General features: G+C 49.5%; 1 protein-coding gene across 9 annotated transcripts in view; it reads right to left on the reverse strand.

Moving 5' to 3' along the window:
• Nucleotides 1-25,900, reverse strand: part of dlg1 (MAGUK family member discs large 1) — a 735,259-nt gene that overhangs the window by 69,813 nt on the left and 639,546 nt on the right. The window lies entirely within an intron of this gene.

Genomic DNA, 25,900 nt, shown 5'->3' on the forward strand with positions numbered 1-25,900 from the left:
CAAAAGGGACCGAACGGTACGGCTCGGCCACGAACACACACACACACACACACACACACACACACACACACACACACACACACACACACACACACACACACACACACAAATAGAGAGAGAGAGAGAGAGAGAGAGAGAGAGAGAGAGAGAGAGAGAGAGAGAGAGAGAGAGAGACCCACGACGACGGAGAACGGGTGGGAGAAGACATTCTGCGGCCGCCGAGCAAGGGGCCCACGCCCAGCGTTGGCGTGCACGGCAGCACGGAGGATAGCGTGGCGCGAGCTTTGACGGGCCAACGACCTGGCGCGACCGTCGAAGGAGAAATAAATAAAATATCTCGTCCGATTGAGGGCGGCGGCACGTCAAGCCATTCGGAGCTTGCGGAGGAAACCATGGCGCGCCAACCCGAGAACGTCAGACCAAGGGGTGCCCGCATCGGCTGCACATACATGGGGGACATCGGGAATTCCGAGCCGCCGTTGCCATATTCGCGGGGCCCACCGTGGCGTACCGCGTGCGCGCGCAGTATCTGGGGTACGCGTGTCCGTTGAGGAAAGATTTGGAACGATCCGAAGGATGGGCAAACTTGCTGACATCGCGGACAACCTAGATTGAAGAGGGAAGACTGAACCGGCTTGACTGTGTATATAGGTTTCGACGTGTGGCGAGACGGGATTAAAATGACACCGCCAAGCACGCTAAGAGTTTTAAAACTGCGGCGAGAGCAGATGTAATCAGACTTCACACCTATGACACGGGCTTAAGCCAAAAGAGTGTAAATGCGCAAAGGCAAGGTTTGCGACTTCTCCAATTACGTCGATGTCATACGATGCAAGTAAAAATGAACACACAATTCTAACGTCAATAAATACTTGTAAAATTTGAATTGCGTTGACAGTTCGGAGCCCGTAAAATTATACGTATTGTGGTTAGCAACACCCCAACACTATTACCGCTGCATGCGATGTTGCAGCTTTCTTTATACGGGTGGTAAAGCAAGAAGTTCGGCAAAACGACGCCCTGGTATGAGGCTGGCAAGGAACAGCCCACGGGGGCCAATAGTCTCCAGTGTGCGAACACCAGGTAGACCGTACCGGTGACACCGCGGCCTCCAACACCAAGCGCGCGGGAATTACGCATCGCTCAATAAGTCACACGTTATCTCAGCGCGGCCTCATAGCCTCTATATATATACATCCGCCGCAGATTACCTCCAAGGTACGACGCGCGCGGGCCGCGTATGCGCTCAGCCGCGCGGACAACCCCACGCAGCAACGGTCAGGAGGAGGAGAGCAGGAGGAAGAAATACGCCCTCTCCCCCACCACAACTCGCATTTGTTCACTAACCTCCAACACTGAGCGCGTGCAGCAAGCCACCATACTTCTCGGCTCACCCTCGCACGATTTTTCTCGCACACGCAGAATACGGCGCGCGGGGAGCGATAGAAGCTAATCGCATCTGGAATTTAAACGGAACACGACGCGACGGCGAAAATTCGCCTGGTAGTCCATATGCTTCCTATCACAACAAAATGAACTCCCAGCTCAGAAATTTCTGAACTGTGGTCAGGTAGGTAGAATCGGCGAGCTTAAATGATGTAAAAGACAGAGAACCGCTTCGACCCGGGTAATTCGTTCGACAAAGGCTACCGAACCGCTGTAATTTTCATTTCTCTCGTTAGTGAGGAAGCGATTGGCATCGGATCTTCTAGACATCAACTCCATTCCATACGTGAGACACATGAGACAAAATGGGGCAATTTCAGAATTCCACACGCGACATCCGCCCTATACAACCGACCTCTACGCATCTGCGACGCAAAGACAGCGCACGACGTAGACGCAGGCAAACACCACCGTGTTTCAGACACGGCACGCGCCGCGAGTTTCCGATGTGCACCGGCATCAGCGCAGGCAGCGGACACGTGAGCGTACGGCCGTCGTGCAGCGGTGAACGACCGAAGCGGGGTTCCGGATCATGCGATGCGACGCGATGAGATGCGCATTCGTCAGCTGGCGCCGAGCGCCAAATTCCAGAGCAACGCGAGCGAGCATACGCAGGTAAGCCGCGGGTGTAAGCAGACAATGCCGGCTATACACGAGCGCGGTGGGAGGAAATAAAGAAAAAAAAAATGAAAGCACGAGAAGAAGCGCGGCGCCAGTCGGCAGACAGTGACTGGCGGGCAGGCAGGCAGGCTGTGAGGTCGCGTTCCAAATACGCTATGCATGTATACGGCTTTTGAAAAGAATGCAACAAGGGAGCCCAGCCGCCGCAACTGGAAGAAGAAAAAAAGAAAAGTGGGAACGGAATGCCAACAGGCACGCGGCAAATCACCAGAACGACGGAAGCCGAACCTAAATCGACTTTCAGACTCGCGTCGGAAAGCGGAGACAACGATCAGAGAGAGAGAGAGAGAGAAAGGGACCCGCTAGGGCAAGACAAAGGAGCAGAGGTATATAGTACGTATAATACTGTATACAGCAAGCTATTGTTTTAGACGAAAAAAGAGCGGGCCGGGCTCACACGGGTGGGTGAGGACAAATGACTCGAGCACGTCGCCCCGTCGACACCATTTTTTCAAACGGCACGCAGCGCCAGCACCAGGACTCCGGGAATCCGTTACCCGCGGAAGAGGAAATACTTCAAGCAGACGGGCGGCGGGAAAGGAAGCAGAAAGAGCCTGCGTGGACAAATACCTCCAGCGCGCGCACCATTTAGACGCGAATAACAACCAGCGGAGGGTTCAGCTCGGACGATGGCTTCCGAAGCCGCAGGAGATGGAGCCTCCCCCCCCCCCCCCCCCCCCTTCTATGACAGGATGCGGGAGGGATATATAATGCTTTTTATCGAACCGGCCTAAGGACCTATAGCGATATAGAGAAGTACGAACTGCCGACAGAAAAGTTCAATTCGTGCTTTCCGAAAACACACGGACAAGCTCCGTGATCTTTTAAGTGTATACACCGAGAAGGATGGGCCCGCAAAATAACAGAATGTCCAGTTTGTCGTGCATGCGAATGAGGGTAACTGTGCCGCCGCACAAGGCAGTGGACGAGAAACGACGGAAGACTCTTGGCATGCGATTCAAGCCGTTATCGATCCGAACATACAGCAGCTACTGCGTGCACTCTTGTAGTTTCGAGGCAAGGGCTTCAGAGATTCGATAAAAAGGAAATAGCAGGAGGTTGCAAGCCCTGAAGCATGCGTATACATATAAATATACCTATACAGCCCAACGCGAGAGAACTCAAGCGCGGCTGTTTTCGTCGAAACACACACAAAAACATTATTTATTTATTTATTTATTTATTTATTTATTTATTTATTTATTTTAAACCACGAATGCAATGGGGTATACAAGTGTGCGTCACTGGGCTCTGTGGTAACTATACCTCGTCCTGCGGCAGCTTTTTCCTCCATCAGTGACAGCTTGGCCTGTGCGGCGAATGTACGGACTGTACCAGAAATATGCAAGGCGGGGGTAACGGTAATTTAAGCTTCCCGAATATTAATTTTAAAAAATGGGGCCAAAAAAATAACCGAGTCAGTCTCAGTGTGAGCGAAGGCTTGGTAAGCCAGGAAAAAGGGATAAAATAAAAAGAAAGGAAGAAGAAAGAAAACGAAACTGGTGTCCACACCACGCTGAAACTTCTGCACCAGCTCACCGTGACGCCACAGAATTTGGCAGCGTCCACTCTGGACTAGTAGAGCGCTAATCGATGAAGGCCTAGATGCATTGCATTATAAGGGAACCAACGGCTAGACTTATATAGTACGCGTTCAGAACATTTTATTCTGCGCGAAAGCCACCGGCGCTCGACTGCTGTGACGTCACACGACGTGCTACGGTTGCGCTTTGGGCAAAAATAATCACACACTCACGCCCACGCGCCCACACGCACACTTGTAACTGCACAAGTGAATGCCACGCGCATCACCATGTTTGCCAGTACCCGAAGTATACAGAGATAACTCTGGACTAGTTTGTCTCTAATGCTGCAAAAATAAGAAGGTCTCTTTTTCGGTGTAACTATATAGTCAATCTTAGTCACTCTGTCAGCTTGCCATAATCCGTGTAAGTGAATTAAAAAGACATATGCATACGAGAATCTCCTCTTTGATAAACGGACACAGCTCTGCGTTCGCAGTTAGCGCAGCACTTGGCTGATGCTCAATGCAAAACTCAATGCCCCTCCACTCTGTGATGAAGTATGACCAGCGAAGTTGTGTACGTGGGCCCCTTAAGGCGAACTGCACTTCCGCAGCGGGTCGGTCGGGCATTGCACTATCTTCGGGATCAGCCCACGTATGGGGAGTTTTGTGTCCACACATGGACACGATCCTGGGGGAACTAGCCCTTAACAGCTTCGCAGTGAGATTGGTTACGTCTCTCTCTCTCTCTCTTATTAATTGATTTCTTACTAATTAATTAATTTCCGTCGAACGCGGGAGCAGTGGCAAGGGCTTCGGCAAACGCGCGAACGCGCGTTAGCGCGTTCGCGCGTTAGCGCCGAGGGGCGCCAACGAGTCAGCTGTGGAAGCTTAGAATAGAACGACGCCGAAGCCAATCCAGATGATTATAGTTTTGCGTCCACACATGGACACGATGCTTGGAGAACTAGCCCTTACCAGCTTCGCTGTAAAAACGCGCGTTTCGATCCAAACGGTAAAATACGCAGTCGTTAATCACACACGCTCAACAAGTGAAAGTCGATAGAAAGCAGACGCGCAAAAATATTAATAATGAAAAAAGCAGCAGTCCCCGCCGATTCTTTCGACAACATTAGTTTGAATAATATCGCGCGCTGTTCTGCATGATTTCGTTGGCTGTGGATACTAGACCCTGCCAAGAAGCAACTGGGGCACAACCAGCTATCGCACAAGCGCACTTTAATTGGAACAAGACGGAAAGAACGGCACAGACACAGCGGAAGGCTTTGTGCGCGTTCGTCGACGAAACAGCACAGCTATACAAGTGTACATAAAGATGAGGCGGCGCGTGCACTTCAAATCGGCGCCCACCGGCGTGAACTCGCAAATTAAATTCAGTCGCGCCCGCCCGCTAGAAGCGTCCGATAGCTGGGACTCGCACGTGCACACAATCTGTGAAAGCAAACTGTGCGCCAAGACGAGATGGAAGCGGCAAAATGTACAGACAGCTGTCACAGTATTCGGTGTTGTGAACAGTGATCGATACGAGCCAAGATGGCGAGGAGGAACGGGCACTAGCATGGCACTGTAAAACATAAAAAAAAAATCTTGAAGGAACAGTGCACGCAGCGTGTATGTACACAAGCCTCCCTTCCCCCCGTCACCCCCTCCCCATCCTATTATGATGAAGAACGCGGTACGACACTCTTCGGCATCCTGAAGCAGCATGCAGTAGCAGAAGGAGCTGTAGCATGCAGCAACGCCACAGCGTCTGTGATGCAGGAAGCGAGCTCGGAGGCACGCAAACAAGAACGAAGACGACATGGACGCTACTTCTGAGACGGGAGCGCCTCTGTCTCCTGTTTGTCAAACGACGCTGAAGGCGGGGCGACAGATCAGGGCGCATGCAGGGAATGGCGAGAATGATTGAAGAGGAGAAGAAAAAAAAAGCAAAAAAGAGAAAGCTTCCTCCGCAAAAGACCTGCAGCGCACATAGGAAGCCCCACGAGCGGCCAAATTGCAGCCGTCAGAGCGCGAATCGAAATCTGCGGCGTCGATTCCGACTCCTTTCCGCTCCACTCACCGCCGCGCTGCGCGTGCGCCCTTCGTATCACTGTTTTCTTCTTCGCGCCGTATATGTAATCTTGCTAGGAACCTCCTTTTAATCGACCTATCTGACCTCGGTTCTCTTCTGTTCCTAAGCTGCAACGACGCACCAAGAAGTGATAAATTACACTACACGAGAGGTACGGTAACACAAGAGAGAGCGAGAGAAAGTATGACAGTTAAAAGCACAGAAATTGTGCTCGACGATTCGACCAGAGGACAAATAAGAAAGACAAAAACGCGTATATCCCGCTTCAAAGCGAACGAACGGCGCACAGTGAGCGCGACGGCAGAGACGCCCGGTCGAACAGGCACTCCAACTCTGAAATCTCGAGAACTCGATTTGCTCTAGCTGTTTGCTTGTGCGTGGAAGAACATCGTCTCCGCTCTTGACGGCACGACCGCACAAAAAACGCGGCTACCTTTCCCTGCCATCCCCTACAAAAACACACGCACACACTTCGGCTTCGTTCCTGTCTCGCCTATACATATGGGGAAAGCGTGCTTTCCTGCAGCGCAAGTAACAGCAGCCTCAATCATCTCGCACTGTCACTCCTCTACGTACCATCTTCATGGCTGCTGCCTCTCATCTTTCAATACTACCACTACTACTACCACTACTACTACTACTACTACTACTACTACTACTACTACTACTACCACACACCCACACACGCACACACCCACCCACCCACCCACCCACCCACACACACACACACACACACACACACACACACACACACACACACACACACACACTAAAGCCACTGAGACGCCGACTTCACCTCGGCTCCCAGCATTACGCTGCACAGGAACGTGACTTCTCGATTCTGGGGGTCGTGATAGATGGAAGCCTGGGCATGCGTCTCTCGGATGCCTCGCGGGCACGGGAACAAAAAAAAAAGGGGGGGGGGGGCGCCATTCTGCTTCCCCGCACGCCTTTACCTCCGTCTCAGTAGCCAAAAGAAATGAGCACGCCAACGGTAAAAAGGAAAAAAGACAGAAATAAATAAAGAGGAGCAAATGGAACGAAGCGACTTCGAAACGAAAAGGCACGCGCCCACCAAATTCTTGCTCAAAACCAGGGCCTGGGTTGCGAAAGCCATTCTAAGTGGCCCGGCGCACGTCCTTTTGTTCCTGCACGGAAGCGCTCTTCGTGACGGCCACTGCGCATATCAAAAGGCACCGCTTAGCTACGGCTTCTCTCGGCCCGAATCTCTTTCGAATGGTTTCAACGGGAGAAAAAAAAAAAGAAGGAAACGAATGCGAGGCCAGCCTGAAAGCAACGATGTGATGCAAGAAAGTAATGATAAGTAAACAACTGAGACGCAGGCAACAGAGATAAACACGTTACGCAATGGGAGAGGAAGTCCGATAGGAAGAAAATGCGCAGGAGCGCGAAGGGGATCGCCATGGCGGATGCTGCGGCTCCTCCGGCGTTGCAGTTCGTTGACGGCGCATGGGCACCCCGAAATTACGACCCACTTGACTGGCACTTAAGGCATTTAGCTTCGTAAGCACTTATTTAGATGCATTCGCGAGCGCCCCATCAACGTTTGCGATCCAGTTTTTTTTTTCTCCCTTTTCGCGGAGAGATCGAAAACGTTAACCCTAAGTCGCCAGGTGAAGCGGATGCTGAAGAAGAAGCGAACGACGGTGCGCTCAACAGCAATGCTAAAGGATTAGAATCTTGGAACATTCGCACGATCATCCACAAAATCAATGGTGCTCACACGTATGTACATAAATGGTCGTCTACGGTACAGAACTACGCCAAAAGGCAGAATGATGACAGCGTCTTTATTTATTTATTCTTTGTTTAAAGCAAAGGTGATGCGAATGACAACGGTCACGTACAAAGTAATCCTCAGCAATTTCCCATTTTGCTGCACAAACCGAAGAATTATTTTCCTTGCAATCGTGGCAAAACGGAGTCGCAGATGTATAGAGCGTGCCGACTTAGCAGCGATTCTGTGGTCAAGCCATGAACGCCCAGTTCTATAGCTGAATATATATATATATAATATATATATATATATATATATATATATATATATATATATATATATATATATATATATATATATCGAAACTCTGAAATTGAGGCAGCAAGCGAGATACGTAGAGAGAAATAAAACGACTTCAACTTCTTGCAGGCAAAAAACACAGCGTCACTGGAACCTTCGTCGGCACGAGCGTGTACACTGTACAGCAGGAAGTGATAGGAACGCGCTTCGCCGCTCGTCGGCCAGGAAGACGGAGCAGCAGCGACTCGGGCCGGAAAAGCACCGCTAGATGCAACGGAACGCTTCTTCCCCGCTTTCCGCGACCGTCAACCCGGTTACCGTCAAGCGGACGTCGGCTGGCGCACACACCGATCCATCAGGCCGCCCGGGCGAGTCACAGCAACAAGAAGGCCGCCACGGCGCACGTTATGCCAACAGCTATAGGCAAACATGAGAGAGAGAGAGAGAGAGAGAGAGAGAGAGAGAGAGAGAGAGAGAGAGAGAGAGAGAGTAAAAGAAACTAAACTAAAGGAAACGCGGTCAGAAATGTATGCACCGACTTGATTGATGGATCGATTTCTAGCTCCTCAAAAGTTACATCTCCATGGGAAACGCTGCAGTGGTGGAGGGCTCCGTGCGAGTGGTTCCCAACACCCAGGATTTCTTGAACGCGTCACAGCAGAGATCAGGGTATACGCAGGCTCTTTTATGAAAATGCACCCGCCGCGGCAAGCCCGGAGCACGCGCACGCGGAAGCCGCGACGAAGGCGCAGTTTATAGTCCGCTGTGAATAGAAGCTTCCACGCGGTGCGTGCCCCAGCACGCTGCGCGAATCGAACGTATATACATGGACTGCGGTGCCTCGCGACTTCGCAGCGTTTCAATCACTGTGGTCGCTTGCACACTATAGACGTTACCGCAAAAAATCGTCCTTAAGATCGCGCTAAAACGAGAGCAAAAAGGTAAAACGCCAAGTACTTCGAAGGAAAGCCGTACGGAACATCGTGCAAGGTATTTTTACGGCGTTCAAACTACAGACAAGCTGAAATTAATGTAGACAGGAAAATGTGCAAGCGCCAAGGAACTGCGTATACAATAAGGCGTAAATCGTTTGAAATAGGTTAATAAACGACGTGGACCTCACTGAAACGCTTCCAGAACAGTAGCAGAACAAGTAATTAATTACACACCGAGCCGGACAGAGAACTTGCCGCCGACTGTGCAGGAAGTCAGAGAACACCGGTGACGCTTAGACATCTTCGCCTTATACAGCATGCAGTTGATGCGAAAACAGAAGAACATGGCGACGGCCATACATACAGGGCGCGCGTACGCATTAGAAAAGGATAAAATAGGAAGAGGCGGAAGTGAAAACAACAAGCCTCTGTATACAAAGATGATATATATATATATATATATATATATATATATATATATATATATATATATATATATATATATATCGAATATCTGGCGCGTGTGCTACGGCATGCGTTCTAGCGATCGAGCCCAAACTTTCGACTCTGTGGTCCCATCATCGCGTCTCGATAAACATTTACGACAGCATCGTCACTGCGGCAAATGCCGCACCATACGTACCGGGGGAAGGAAGCCCAACGAGTACCTGTCACGCGGCGGGCTCGGAGCAAGGAGGAAATCGAGGAGAACGCGGACTTGGCGCACAGAGGGCGGGGCAATTTTATCAACGACGCGCAGGCAGCAGCGCGACTCGTTCGCGCATGCGCGTGCCACGAGGTGCTTACACGCGGTCCATGGCTCGGCCTCCCCGAGTGGCGTCTCCATTCGGCGTGCGCCGATTCTCCATCGCCAACGACCGCCGATCCCGGCCGCGCGCGCGGCACAGGCCGCTATCTGCGCTGTCCAGGCACTGGGCGTATACAGTAACAAAGCGCCGTTCCGAATTGCTGTATCTCGCGAGCAGCGACCGCGATATAGTGCGGGAAAATTTCCCGGCTGCGTTTGTTTGCTTCGCAGTAATTGTTGGCTTAATGAAGTAAGCAAATAAGCAAGTAAGTTAACAAATAAATAAACGGAAGAAAATTATTGCTGACCCCACCGCAACTGTCTAGCGCGGTCTGCTGAGGCTTGAACGGCCGCGCCAGCAGCCGGGAAGAGGAGGAGGAAAAAGAAACGTTTATTCTCGCACACACACACACACACACACACACACACACACACACACACACACACACACACACACACACACACACACACACATATATATATAATGTGGGGCATGAGGATAGAGAGAAAGAGGCAACTATTTACATATTATACAACAGAGCCACTAGGTGAAAGTTTTTCCATAGTTAGCTTGTAAAGCCACGTGTCCTCAAAACAGCTTGCCACGTCATCACCACACCGTCACTGCATGCTTCTCACATAAGGGCCGTCTCGCTCTCTCCTCTCCCGTTCATTCTCTTTCTCACAAAAGATTTATTTATTTACTTATTTATTTACACACACTGCAGCCCATGGGCTGCAGTATGTGTAACACACAAGCGTATATACACACAAGCGCGCGTTATTTTCACGAGAATCGCCGGCACGCTCGATCACGCATGAAACGTAACAGAGTTTAGAGGTTCCAGGCTATAATTACTGAAACGTGACAGTAAATATTAGAACAGCGCGATTACACGGGCCACCGGAATGACGCGAGTATAGCCCTCGCGGTGTCTCGGCTGTTTGCCGCCTCAATGAGATACGCTTAAATTCGAACAGCGCCCATTCGACCGAAGGAATAAGGCTCGTTTTCATCCGGACGGCGCGCCTTTTTCATTACCCCGTCCTTTCTTCGGCGATAATTAATCGCAGCCGCGACAAACGGAACCGTCCATTCGAATAGCCGCGACTCAATTCGCGGCAGATCATTTACCAGGCACTTATAACTCGAGCAACGAACAATGGCGAACCGCGAAACGCTGCGTCAGGGAGACGCGGCAAGAGAGTTTCTTTGTGCAGGAGAGAGAGAGAGAGAGAGAGAGAGAGAGAGAGAGAGAGAGAGAGAGAGAGAGAGAGAGAGTCGATCCGCATCGCGGAAGACAACTAATGCTTCCTTTCATCGCGTCCACCTGCGGGAAGCCGGCTGAGTGCAGTATCCTCCCGTTTATTCCGTGCACCCTCACATATAGGCGGCGCTGTGCGTATCGTTCAATATGTGCTATACATGTGTCGAATGAGCAACACATGTTTGACACCGAATTCGTGTGTCAGGAATTCAGGTTATGGGTGATGTCTGTGGGATACGCCCTAAACCAATCAGCCACAGCGACGAGTATATAAATATTTACTGTGCGTTAGGCGGCTCTGTGTGCATGTGTATGTCCTTGCGTTTGTGCGTTCCTTTCTTCAACATCTTTTTTGGAGGGGGGGGGGGGGGCACTGCGGTAGCTCAATGGCAACAAAGCACGCGTGCTGCTTTGGGACGTCAAGCGCCAACATTTTTGTTTTCAACAGACAGACAGACAAAAAAACTTTAATTACAAGGTCCTGAGAATCTTTGCCCTAGAGCAGAGCTGCGGGCCGCTCCCAAGCTCCACGATATTATGCTCATATATATCCTTGTGCATGAAGGCCACTTCACTATTGACAAATCAGTATTATTCTCTCTCTCTCTCTCCATATATATATATATATATATATATATATATATATATATATATATATATATATATATACATAACGTTCCTCCCCATCCAGTATCACAATTACTGTGTCACAGATGAGGAGCACATTAGTTTCTATACATTCTGCAACTTTAAAACATGTTAGCTTTATTTTAAGCTGGCTTCAACTTAAGTCCGCATTTGAACGGGTACACGGGAGCAAGAAAGAGAAAATGAATAAGAAAGGAAACCGCCCGCATAAATAATCGTTGTAGATACTTTTGAGGGGCTGTCATGCGCTTTTCTCGACTCGGCTGACGCAAGGGCAGATAAGATAAAGCGAAGCCAAACCCTATAAAAACCTGGACTAGCTAAAGGAAGCGTAATTCAGTGCGTAAGTCTACTATACCGTGTACATAAGAGGCGCACGTCGACGGGGGACCAGACCCAAGAGTTTCAAAGGATGCGAGCAGACAGCGCCATCGCCATTTCGCGAAGACGACGTAGACAGCGGTGTCTCTCGCGAAAGCACGCATGTAGGACTCGACGTCGTTTGCCGCGCCTTAGCTTACTAAGCAGCGCTCTGTATATACCGCGCACTGCCGGCATTTCCCGCCGATTAACTCACAACAGAACATGATATAAAAAAAACAATTACAGCGGCTCATAGCATTCAAGGAGAATTTAGAATACAGCGAGATTCGCTTTCCCAAGGAGCCGTCCTATAAGCGTGCGCTTGTTGCTTATAACAGGCATGGAAAGTGCGCCAGTTAGATCAAGCTGAACGTGGAGCAAAGAAAGAAAGAAGGAAATAAATAAATAAACAATAAATAAATAAATGAGGGAAAAAAGTGCCGTCTGTTTGCGTGAGAAGGCTCCGGAAGAAATCAACATATTCCGTGCAGCAGCGCAGCAAGTATACCCCGCAATGAAAGGCTTACAAAAAAAAAAATCCCGTACTGAAGAGAGATGAGAGCCGACGCAAGCTGGCACGTATACCTCCGAAGGCCCGGCATTAAAAAGTTTTTTTATGGCGCACGCGCGAGACTCGCTCTGCCTAAGCGAGCTCCGCCGGTGCGGCGCGGCCAACTCCTCTTACATCAGCCGGGCTCGTTTCCTGCATCGTGCACGCCGCCACAAATGAACACGATTCTCCGAACTAATGCAGGATTAAGGGAGGACGGAAGGAAAAGGAAGCGACAAAATTATAGAAGCCACCATTAATGGTGTTGCTCCACCTGTTTCGCAAACCCACTTTCCTGACCAGCTTCAGAGCGGCGACTTCAGCGCTCACTTTTACGCATCCACATGTTGTTCCTTCGACACCTAAACAGCTACGCTATCACTCACTCACTCTCTCATTCGCTAGCTCCCTCCCTCCCCCCTTTCTTTCTTCTCTCCATCCCTCTCTCCCTCCCCCTCACTCACTCACTCACTCATAGAGCACTTCTTCCGCAAACCATATTAAAAGCTCAAGGACTGAGCAAGCCCGCGGTATGCGACTGCGACCATGCATGCAAGAGCATGCAGGCGCGGCCCACTTCCTCTGCGGAGAAACACGAAAGTTGGCATATCTGTTTGTGTTTCTATAGCTGCCACAGAAAGCGACACACTTCTGCTATCGCTTTACGCAGCTGTGGGTACCATTACTGGTAAAGTCCTCACGTTGGCTTTGGCTGCCATGATTGGACTTCGGCGATGGGGAAACTGCTGGCTTTCCAAAACTAACTTCATGTGTTGAAAGAGGTGTCAATCTGCCGTCACAGAGTCCGCGTATCACGGGGTACGGCGAAGAATTTCATATTCATTGAAGATTGCTTCAATTTGCGCAACAAACGAATTGTGAGCAGGAGCATTGTCTTGCAAGGGCACGACGCCTTTTGACAGCATGCCCCGCCTGCCGATTGTGATGGCTTCGTCGTCAGCAAGTTAGCACAATACGTCCTCGTTACGGTGACATTTTTCGAAAGGAAATCTGTCACCACCACTGCTTGCGCTGGTCCCAAAACAGTGTCAGAATCAACTTGCTAGCTGAGGGCTGCACGTGTGTCATTTATTTCATTTTTTTTTTTTTAGATCCGGATTTAGTCTATGGGTCATAATGTTCAACCCATGTTTCATCCAGTGAAATCAATATTGCGGGGGGAGGAGGCTAGTTTATGAATTGTTCTTCGGGGATATTTGTGGCCGCCATTTTTGTGAGTGCCCCCATAAACGGCTGAATAACTGGGAGTCGGTGACGTTTCGACCAAGTTCCGTCGCCGTTTGAACTGCCGATGCCAGCACTTAACGACGTCATTCGATGGGGAATCTGGCTCAATGACCATCGTAATTTCTTGTAAAATATATTAAGGTGTGTTGCATTTGAGAAAGAAAAACTTTACCCGTTGTATCCCAAACAAATGTTGCGTTAATGTAAAATAACGCTGCTAGTCTCGTGTCTGTTGCCGAGCATACAAATACCACTTTCGTTTTCCGCGACATTCGACGCTTCAAAATCTACCTAACAGACGGCACTACCTCTCCTGAAAGTAGCCCAGCGAGAGAAAGAAATATGGCGTCCTTCTCGAGGTACTTGAGTCGGTGTGTACCTGAACTTTCTTACAACTTGTCATGAAGTACTTTGTCATGAAGTATGAACGAGCAATACACAAGGATCATTTGTGTGTAAAATTTCAAGGAAGGAGGCGACTAGAAGTACTTCTTTTGCCCCATAGATTGGGTTGCGTCCACACATGCTGCCGTCAGGAAAACGGGGTTCCCGAACTTCACGTGCAACATGTGCGGCTGCCTCTTTAGTCGCGCCGTATATAGTGCAAAACCCGACGAGATATAATAGTGTCCTTGGTTTCTAGTGCAACGCATTATCATTTGCATGCGTGAATTACATACGCATATGTATTCTCCGACCTATACAGATGTACAGTCCCGGCCACTCCTAGAGGGAGCACGGAGCCCACGGCATCTTTCCGCGGAGTAACCCACTACCAGGGCCTCACGAAGTCTTTCGGTGCAGGCGCAATCAAAGCGATTGGCGAAAAGGCCGGGAAGTCGCTTGCTAATGGCGATTCGTCTGCCAAGACTTCACGAGGCGCCCGTAGTGGCGCTCTGCGTAGCGCTGCCATGGGCTCTCGTGTTCCTGCTAGCAGTGGCCGCGCCTGTACATCTAGCGTTGGGTGAAATTTCTTTTATGCACGCCTAAGTGAACTGGGTCAGGGGGAATCTTTATTGAACGACCCTCGTAATGTGCGTGCCCAAAAGCGCACTAAGACGACGTAATGGCTCATCTATCACGAAGATTAATGCGCGAGTCGAAACGACTGCCCACCCCGAATTACGCGGAAGAGCAGCGCCTCGGAAAGTCGCATGGTTATAGTCTTTCAGACACATGATACAACATCGTTAATAGCCCTTCCGTTTGAAATTAATCGAGGTTCGCGCGCATACTTTCCAGTAGTTTCGTTGACGCACAGACAAACGCAGACTAGGATGTATGGATGAATGAAAGTAAATATAAAAATAAAACCCCAGTGAGCTTCTCGAGATGTTAACGGTTGTTGGCAGCTTTCATTTGCTTGACAGCCCCCTCCATTATTATACCCTCTCCATGTTACACGGACCAAAACCTTCAGGCATGTCTCTGATAAACGCAGCCTGCCGCTGTCATAAATCACGAAGATTAATTTTGCAAAGGCGAGGAGGAAGCGAAACGGAGGTCCTAACAAACCACGATCGAGTCCAACCACGGAAGGTGCGAGAATCCGCGTTATACGTTAACCTTCACATCAAGGCCGGTGCGCAATGTGACCACCTCTTACGCGCAAGCGTAACGGACCAGAGCTCGTGAAATCGGCGGTGTTTGTGTGACGCCGCGATGCAATCGAACGAGGAAGGCGCCTGGGTATCCGTGCTGGCTCCAGTTTGTCTGAAAGTTTGGCCTGGTTTCTGTGCTTGTTTTGTGCGCTTCGACAGCCTCCTATTGCTGAAGTTGACTGGCAGGACAGCATACGACTAACAATCAACATAAAACGCGGGCGCCATTATGCCTTTGAGGAATGCGTAAAACGTACGACAGCTTCGGGTGTGCGCAAACTCGAAAGGACAAACTAAAAATATAATATAGGTAGAAGACTGGTGAATGTTACGTATAGTTTCAAATTAGGTGCTGTAAAAAACAAAACAAAACAACAAAAAAGTATCGTCCTCTATCTCCCACGTAAGAAAACGTGAACACAGGCGCGGGACTAATTCCAGCAGCGATAGAACAGCTGCACTTCGGTTCCGTAGGCCTTCATTTCATAGAGAAGTAAAATTGTCCGCGAGTATATAGCCGCTCTTCGCAAGCAGCCGATCCCGGTGATGACGTAGGCAAGGAGCTCTTCAGGCAGATGACGACGAGCGAAATGGAATGGAACCGTTGCGTTACGCGGCAGCTTTCTCGCCTATCAAAGAAGGGCTAATCTATTTAGTTTTTTTTTGCAACAAACAGTAATCTTAATTATTTGAGTTATACGTTTAAGGCTGCACTAATCGAGTTCACGGACATGGAGCTCCGAACTGTCCAAGTCCGAACACGCGAGTAAAGACGATCGAGTAACTATCGAGTTAATTGGGTCGCGATAAATGCAACGATTCTATTACAATTCTCTTCCGCGCCTTTTCAGTAGTCCGAGCGGCACCCCGTGCATATACGCTGCCACCAAGATCGGCAGGTCACGAGCACGGCCACCTTCTGACAACCACGGCGGCGACAGATCTGCAGCGGCATGCATCCCCGATGCAGAGCAACAAGGCGTCTGTATTACACAGCCTTCGGGTGCCGTCGCTCAAAACCTGTCGGCCACGTACAGCATGCAGGTACACAAGCTCGACGCTCGTTCAGGTTTGCGGTTCCGGTCTGGGCAGCGTGTCCAAACTGACACCCAACAGAAAGAAGTGCCAGGGAACTGAGTTGGTCCACGCGCAACGGACCGGAAAAGCACACACGAACCCAGCGCTGGCATCTCGATCACAAAAAACACGGGGACACGATGTTAAAAGACCGGCACCGGAAGGCACATCAAGTGTGGCTGGGTGACGTCCGGTTGAAAAAAGCTAGTGGGCGGACAGGTCCTTCACGCCAGTGGCAACCAACCGTTATTCTGCTTCGGTCATCATTACGGTTACCACTATGTAGCGCGCAATAATGAACGAAAAGGCATACGCTTCTCGATAACGAAAATATCACAAGGCTGCAGGCACAACTCTTCGAGCAGCGGCTTTTCACTGTCGCGCGACAGCATCGCTGAACGTAATGCGCCGCTGTGCGGTACACGGCACAATTACCGACGCGAACAACTTCGCCAGCGGCCCGCAAGGGCGGAGGGGGGGGGCGGCGCCGAACAAGCAAACCGCGCATTCCGAGCGCATTGATCTTGGCTCAGCGACGGCCCCAGGCCCCCGACAAGCCGAGTCCCATATCTCTTCATTGTGTCCATCGCGGACACTGTCGGTACACGCCCCGGCGGAAACGCGCAGGGCGACCAGCGATTCGCTTAATCAGTTTGCCTATCTGCCGACTACTATCTGACCGTTGTCTAATCTTGTTTGCTCGCCGAAAGCTCCCCGTCGGCCTCGGTCGCTTAGTCAATGCGAAAGGAACGCCCTCGCCGGAACGGCAGCTCCTGGGCAGACCCCCTACAGCTAGCCGCATAGTACAAGTCGTTTCCCCGCCCCTGCACACATAAAAAAATACACGCATCAATGCAGACACACCGCACATAAATACGTACGACGAAAGGGGGGCTACTGCTCGCAACCGCATGCTCCCAACGACATCGATCAAGTCGCGGAAACCCTCCGCACGCGAGTCGTGCACGTATACACAGCACAATCAATACAATTTATACGTCTTTCCACGCGCTGCGCCATCAGGACAACACTTGAGCGGCAGGGGCTGACGAAACGGGCGCCGAGACAGGGACATAGCTCCCGTCGTAATGAAAACAAATTGGACTTCTCTCGCGACGCACACAGAGCCGCAAATTTCCCGTTTCTGTAAGCCATGCCGAAGGCAATTAAACCCGTGGATATATATATATATATATATAGGCGTTGCTGGGCGCTTCCAATGGCGAGAGGAAACACGCAGCTCGAGCGAGACTTCGGGGCAGCGTAAGAGGGTAAGAGGCAGCGACTGCATGCATGGACCTGCGTAAACATCGGGCGCAACTCGCGAATTGTTGAATTGAATTCTGGGATTTTACGTGCCAAAAATCACGATTTGACTATACGAGGCACGGCGCATACAGTGGGGGGACTGCGAATTAATTGTCCTGCTGATCGCACAGAAGCAGGGCAGAAGCGGCAATGCTTTCGTGTTCGTGCGCTTTCGCCGAGGCATGCAACGTGAGGAGCACCGCCGAAAGCGCCGTCTCGTTTCTCTAAAGAAAACTGCTTCGCGAAAAGAGTTAATAAAGCTGTCCATATTCGTGGAAACACCGCGTGCCAATGGTCAATGACGTCACACTACTTTAGAACATCATCGGCCTACAGAGGTTTAATGAAACAAAAGCAAATCAGCTATTCCGCATTTCGGTGCCTGCTTCGTAGAGAAGGAGAGATAAGTCGGCTTTTCCTTCTAATGGCTTCCAGATAAGACCACATCTGCATTTAAAGAGGCATCAAGAAGTTACCGTCCGTATGAACCATGCTGATGACTAGCGTCGGTCTTGCTCTTTACGAGGATCGTCGTTAAATGAAAGTACCTTTGTTAACCGCTCTCTGTTGCGATCGATCGCCCGCAAAACCCGCAAAGGCCGCAGAGAGAGAGAGATAAACGCAAGGCAAGGGTGCTCCACTCAGGTTTACGACCTCGCGCTTGGGAGATGTTTTCGATCCCCTTCCCTTTTAATTTGAAAATAAATTCGACCGCATTAAGGCCACGAACATAGCGACTAGCTTCTCTGTACCCTTTGGGAACGGCTAACGTCAAATTATTGGCAACGGTTCTTCAGGAAATTTTAGACAACTTTCTCGGCGATACATGATACAAACAAAACCAGTTCGGATAATGTACGCTGAAAAAATATATAAAAAAGGTATTAATACGCAGCTGCTATACCGCTGTCTGCGTCAAGGAAATGTACAGTGTGGATTCCCTTCTGAAATTGGATATGCGTCGTAATTCAGGTGTACACTTCACGCGAAGTATTTACGGTCGAACTAAAGATATAAACACCACCGAACATGTCCAATCTCATGTTTGACGAGAGAAAGTGCGACACCCATACTATTAGAATAATACATAAAACAATCAGTCTTTTATAGAAAGTAAACTCGCTGGACCACTGGAACTAGACAAAGTTGCTCCAATGTGGACGCATATAGAGTACGTATAAGCTATACAAAATGGTTCTTGAAGTCACGAGCTAACTCATTCTATTTGCTATCAGGTATGTGGAAGTAGGTACTAGATCTTTCGCTCACCTTGGCAACACCTTCAGAAAAGGCTCCGTTTCTGGCGCACGCGGAGGACCTAACCTGCACCTCTTCGAACAAAGAGCCAGCTCCCGCTTCTCAATTAAGGCAAGTGCTCAACAAAGCTACTGATACTATCGCGGTCCCGGCCGCCTCTTGTTTTTCTTTTACATTTTTTCCAGTGCTCTTCTCTAAGTGAATCGCCCCCACCCACTTACGTAAAAGAAAAAAAAAAAAAAATAATAGAACCCCCAGAGGCTTCCTTTTAGCATCACATCAGAGAGAGAGAGGGGGGGGAGGGAGGAAGACGAGATTACCGATGCCAAGAACTACGAGCGTGTAAAAGATAAGAAACACAGTTGTATAATGTCCTTTTCCTGGAGGAAAACGTCGCTTTCAGGCAGCGCCTCATTTTATACTGTTGTTATCGCGCGTTGGGCGTCCCAACGGAAATCTGCAAAGCAAAGCGACGATGTACTTCGCAAAACGATTTAAACAGAGAGAGAGAGAGAGAGAGAGAGAGAGAGAGACCAGTTTAGCGAATAAAGCACTGGAATCAGTCACTCTTCAGGACTTTCCTGAAGCGGTCTCTCTATATTTCTCTTCGAAGAAAGCGTCTTAGCTCAAGTCGAAACTGCTAGACATAACCAACTGGAACGAAAAACAAAATTCACGCTATGGCGTCATACACACTATGAGCGAAATAATAAAACCACAAAGGTTGCAAAAGCCGCAGAAGCATGAAGAACGCGCCGGTGCCTTTGCAGTCGTGCTTATCAAATTGCCGCTCGCGTTTCCTGAATTAGTAGCGTCGTTCCGTCCTTGATATTTTACTTACAGGTTCGATTTAGTTTTGCCAGAAGAAGTTATTACTCACCCGCACCAGTAAAACGACGACGGGAAGACATGTGAGAGCAAAATTATTTCAGTGCAAAGATGAAAAAAAGAATGAATAATTTTTGCAGCAATTAATGTTTTGCAAGAAATATCCGATACCAAGAAAAATGAACAACAAAATTTAAGAAATGCGAGTGTCAGCAAGGCTAAATATATAATTTGTCGACTTTGCGCCGCCGATAAAAATTGCTCGCCCTGAAATTTACGCATGCATCCACGCGCCGCATCAGACTCATGTTAGGCCTCTGCGCTGTGTTTTTAGAGCCTGCTGCCTAACGCGCGTGGCACAAGAATGTTTTCAAATAATCTGTGGCCTTATTAACGCGAATACGTTAAGGGCCCCACGTCGCCGAAAATCCGACGTCGGCGTCCCGATGTCGACCATCACTTCGACAAAAATGATTTCAAACCACGCATATACCCAACCAAGCAGGCCCTCCATGTACCGCGAGGAAGTCACTAAACTAACTGAACTTCTCAAGGTAAAATACGTCTGAAAAATCGTAAAGTACGACTAACACACAACATGCATACATGGAATGCATCATGTAACCGCACAAAAACAAGGGACAAAGAAGGAACACACAAGACAGGCGCGCCTGTCTTGTGTGTTCCTTCTTTGTCTCTTGTTTTTGTGCGGTTACATGATGCATTCCAATATCGACCACCAACTAGACCGCCTATCCCTGTTAAATATGCATACATGACAGCGTCAGACTGCAATTTGAATATACGCAAAAAACAATTATGTTACGCGGAAACACAAAACATAAACCCCTTTTTCAGCGTTTATACCTTTCATAGACCGGCCATGGCCTCCGAGATTTGCGTGCGCAAATGTCAAAGGCCGTAAAGCGGCGCGCCCGGTTCCTTGTAACACCTCCAGACGGCGCTCGTCTCTGCCACATCGCGGCCCACACAAGATGCCGCGTTCCTACCAGAACGCTCGCCTTCGTGCATAGCCTTCACCGCCAGCGTTTCACGGTAAATGTTAGTGACATAAGCTGCAGTTGCCGGGAAGCGTAAGAAGCAGTCAGGGATCATTGAATGCTATCGCGTTCCACTCTTAGAGGCGAAGCTTAAGCGTCCTCCAAATTTTTTCACACCATTATGATTGCGAATGAAGAAATCTGAAGAACCCCATGCCTGCTAACAAAACACTGACTTTTTTCGCAGGACACGAGAAAAAAAAAAAAAAAAGCATTCGATTCGTTGCCGGTAACTTAACGGGAAATATTTCTTTATAGCTTTTCCCCCCAACTTTTGTCGCAAGTGACGTAAGAGACTGGCCAACGCCACGGCGATCGCCTCGGGCCTCGTCATCACGCCGATCGCTGTCGTAAGAGCCAGCCAATGGCGGAAACACTCTGAACACTCTGAAAGCTCCAGTGTTGCTTTGAGGCGGTGATCCCCATGATCCAGTGAACATTCAACACGCAGCTTATAGAGGCAGCATCGATGGAAGAAAATGAAACCAGATGGACATGTCATGAGACGTATTTTGTGAAAGTTTTCTTGCCATTCTATTCGTTCCTCATCAATTGCGAGGAATGGTCTGTCCCGACAATAAATATATAGCAGGAACGCGTGACTGCAAATCAATGACGAAAAAAAAAAAAAGGGGGGGGGGGGACTGTAAAGAACTGTTACCAACATACGGCCACTCCTTTAACACGTATTTTTCTTTCTTTTTACTGGATACTCTTTTTATTATTATTATCATCCATATACATGCGCTCAGGAAATCTTGTCGGAGGTAAGTTTCAAGATTACGGTTTCGTAGCGACGGTGTCGACGATAACCTAAACCGCTTCACACTTTTCCCTGGACGCCGGCTAGTCAAGGGAAAACCTTCCACGGCGATTGCGAACCAGGGGCGAACCCTTAAGGGCACGTACACATCAACGATAAGAGCGAGGGCAAAGTAAAGCAGCGCGCGAGGATTCTTCGATACGCGGTTCGAAAACCATGTGCAGTGGCCCTCATACTCTGAACGGTGGCCCGTTGAGACGCCGCCCACTTTTTTACCCCTCAATTTCGTGGAAGCAACGGCGTTTCAATCATACCGGCCTGAAAAGCCGTCGCGTGAAAAAAAAAAAAAGAAAAAAAAAATGCGACGAGCGATTGAGAAAAGCTCCGCGCGCCACCCAAGCAACGGTGACGATCGATCGTCTGGTTTCTAGAGCGGTTGATTGCTTTAGCACTAAATTTCTGCGAGAAGCGTATTATAGGAGATAAGTTTTAAAAGATATTTTGTTTGGAGATCACGTCGAAACATACAAAAAAAGAAAAAAATAAAGAAAGTGAAGTGCCACATTGTACGCTTGCCTGCTCTTCAGCAAGGAGGATATAGAAACTTGACAGAGGTGGAAGGAATGAATGAAGTAAAATTAAATGACACGTTATAAGGCTAAAGTAAAACAGCCACACATAATTTATCCAGGCAGTAGGAAGAATGAAAAGCTAAATCATCGGACAATAGTGAAGAGAACTTCTAGCAGAAAAAAAAAGAAAGAAAAAGGAAGAAGGAAATAAAAACGATCACTAATTAGCCGCCGAATCGTGAAGAGCACACGAGAATCTTTTAACAAGTTTCGGCGCCTGAATGAGCTATAAGTGAAGGCGCTCCAGCCTTCACAACGGTGAACCTTTTTGGGAAGACAAAACATAGCTGCAGCATCCGCTACAAGTACGAAGCACATAGGGGTAATAAGGTCACGCCATGCATGGTCCCGCGGCGACTCTCTTCCCGGACACAGAGACGCTCCTACCACGCATAATGAAGTTACTAAATTTTTTTAGAGAGAAGGGTTTTTCCCGCCGCCTCACTCCAAGCTAAGCAGGCGGTCCGCTCAGACTCTTGCAAACGAACTCCTACCCAAATCCGGCGTCCCTTAACAGCATATATCCCGAGATTTATCCGACTTGTTCTTGCGTCGCCTGTGGTGAGGTAGCTACGTTGCCTCATATGCTCTGGGAGTGCGGGTCGCTGGGCCCGAAGTTCACCAAGGAAGAGTGGGACGCGCTCCTGCGAAGTCCTGTCTTTGAGGACCAAATCCTGGCCGTCCAGCGCGCCCGCGATCGGGCCGGCAGACTAGATCTGTCAGTCCCGTCGTGGGATTAGCCGGGTGCGCGTTTTATCGCGTTTTTCTGGACCCAATAAAAGTTTATTCCCCCACTTACTCATGGTCACGCGCTTCAAAGCGCCGTCCGCGCAGAAGCGGGACACGAGGCGACTCCGAAGGTGACACAGTAACTGCTTTTCTTCGGTTCACAACAGCACGAACGTAACTACTGTTACCATAGTAAATTACCACGCGAATAAAAAAAAAAAGAATACACGCAAGGAGAGACCTGCCTCTTCTTGTGTGGCCCTTTTCTTCCTTTTGCGCCATTTTCTATGATATGATTACAAACCCTAAGACGTTCTACGTAACTACTGTGTTGACCTTGCTACGACATTCACTGCGCGTGGGATGGCTGCTAGCGTAAAATTTCCGTTTCAATTGCGCACGAGAACCGTAAATGGGGGATCCCAAACTGTGCTTGCAACCCCCCCCTCCCCCCCCCCCCGGATAAATGAAAAGTATGCTTCAATGCCTTATTCGTCCAGAGTCAATGTCTTTAAACATTCTTCCTTGGTAAGAAATTCGCTTGGAATATGCTTTATTCACAGGTGTTCGCAACTACTGATTCTTCAGAAAGAAACTAGCTTTGTTGACTTTTGAATGTAAACCCGTCTTGTACTTTCTTAGCAAACTGTTTGCATTTACAAATAATTATTTGTGCGCAAGTCACGGTATTGTTCGTAATTTGTATTCCCCGACCTGTAACTGCCCGGAAAGGGCTCCAAGTACGGACAAATAAACAAACAAAAACAAATAAATGCACTTCAGCCTCACAACTAACACGTTCGTTTTCGAGGGCCATTCATGCGCATGTGGCGACCCCTTTCTTCAATTCGCGCAATAACTAGCCCCTGAAAACGTTCTACATAACTACAGTGCCACACGGCTGTTTCAACCCTAGCACTTTCACCTTCGAGCGCCAAAGGAGGGACCTCCAAGAAGCGCCCCACCCGAAACATCACGCGAGGGGAAGGTTGAGGGGCGCGGTAGAGGGGAGGAGGAACACACTTGGGAGAAAAAAAAAAAAAAGAAGGTTCCAGCGATGCCGATAAGAGGGAGAGGTGCAGGCGAACGGAAACAAGAAAACTGTTTGCTGAATAAATAAGCAGGCACCGGGGCGACCGCGCGCGCGCGAGCAGGCCATGCATGAAGCCGCGTCGCGTCCCCGTACGTCGGGCGTGAAGCCCACGCGACACTCCGACGCCGACGACGGGCGGAGTACCACCAGCCGTGTCACGGATGAGACCTCGTCCGTCGGTCGCCACGGAGGAATGAATGACAGCGCGAGAGAAAACAACGATTTTTCGGGGGTCCTTCCGCGCGGAAACGCAAGGGTGGCGGTGGTGGAGGAGTTTAGCGTGGGAAACGAGACTATTTTTAAGAGGCACACACAGGGGTTACCACAACGCGAAGGAGAGAGACAGACCAAGTGACACGCGCGGCCTCACAGGCGGCAGAGACCTGGGCGGCAGGAATATAAACACGGCATCAGCAGGACAGCGCGAAAGACGAAGCAAGAGAGACAAACGCGAGGCCGCGAGAACGAGGTCGCGCGCATGCAGAATAGCACCACTGGAACGGAGGGGGAAAATAAAAATAATAGGACGTGTATGCAGCTAGAAGCAAGAAGACCGACACCACGAACAGGCTACGTGAACGTGGAAAGAACGAACCGCGACGCGCCTGGACAGAAGCGAGAGAGCGGTCCTGCGGGATCGGTCTCGTTATCGGCGGCTTCAAAAAACAGGCCGGACAGCTATAGGCGAGACGCTATCGAGGCTAACTAAGTTGATGTTGAACGATAAGTTGGGTCGAGAGCAGCTGGTTTTCGGTTCGTGCACTCGCTATCTCCAGTTGCCCGAAAAGGGAGGCTGCTTGACTACAAAAGTTATAATTACAATGACATCAAAAATAGAAGCCTTTTTCCACATGCGGGCTGCAGTACAGGTTTGGCTAACTGATCTAGCAGCGCTTTAAACGGTTTCGCGGTCGATGGGATCAAGCTGGGAGCGAGAGAGAGGGGAAAAAGAATAAAACATACTTCACACCTTCTGGTAACTTGAAGTGGCACGCTGTCAACTTCAGGAGGCGTGCATTTAATAGGAAAGCTATAGTAACGTGATGCTATAGTTCGATTCGCGTAGAAACCTTGCGCATGCATGAAGCCTCAGGCGACGAGAGCCGTTATCCCTGCAATTAAACTTATCTGGCCTATTTTTAACCCTGTGGCACGCGATTGTATGCGCCCTCAAGAATACTCGAGTAAGAAAGCGAGCGAGACCACGTAAAAGTACGCTCGGTGTGGTTGCCGACTTAAGCGAACCCGTTTGCTATGCTCCACTGAGCCCGACTCAGCCACAACCGGCCTGGGACGCACCCCACACAATGTGAACTCGTACTACATTCTTACCACAACGAAACAGCGCAAGTAGCATTGCCCGGTGACAGTAACGATAGTAACGCGCAAAGAAAGCTCGAGGAAGGCTACGATAAGATCGAGACCGATTTTAGGGATGTCTGACGGACACGCAGAATTTCAGCCCGACGACCGGTAAAGACAACCTCGGCGTCAGCGCAGCGTTTATAAAAAGTCAGGTATCAAATCCTGTCGTCCTGTCCTGTCGTCTTCTCTGTCTGTGTCCCTGTTATTTGCGCTAGTCTTTTGATTAATGATGACACAACAACTAGCCCAGCTTTCTGCCTTGATCAAATAGGAGCTGCCTAGTCGCAGGGCGGCCTAAAACGCAGGGAAGCCTAAAAGCGCAGCCGCTGCTCCGAAGAATTTCAAGAGGGGGAAAAACAAAACAAAACACTGCGTCGTCCGTACTTACGTTCACGCTTTGCTCCCGTGTTGTCTCTCACTGTGAAGAAACGGTACATAAAAAAAAAAGGAAAATAAAGCACGATGTCGCGGCAAGAACAAAAACGGACGTGCCCGCACCAACCAAGGAAACGCGCACGAGAAACCAGGCAGCCAGCAGCACACAAGGAAGCGAGAAACAATCTCGGCTGCTGCTGCGGCTC

Source organism: Dermacentor andersoni, chromosome 2 (genome assembly GCF_023375885.2).
Source record: "Dermacentor andersoni chromosome 2, qqDerAnde1_hic_scaffold, whole genome shotgun sequence".
Lineage (NCBI taxonomy): Eukaryota > Metazoa > Arthropoda > Arachnida > Ixodida > Ixodidae > Dermacentor > Dermacentor andersoni.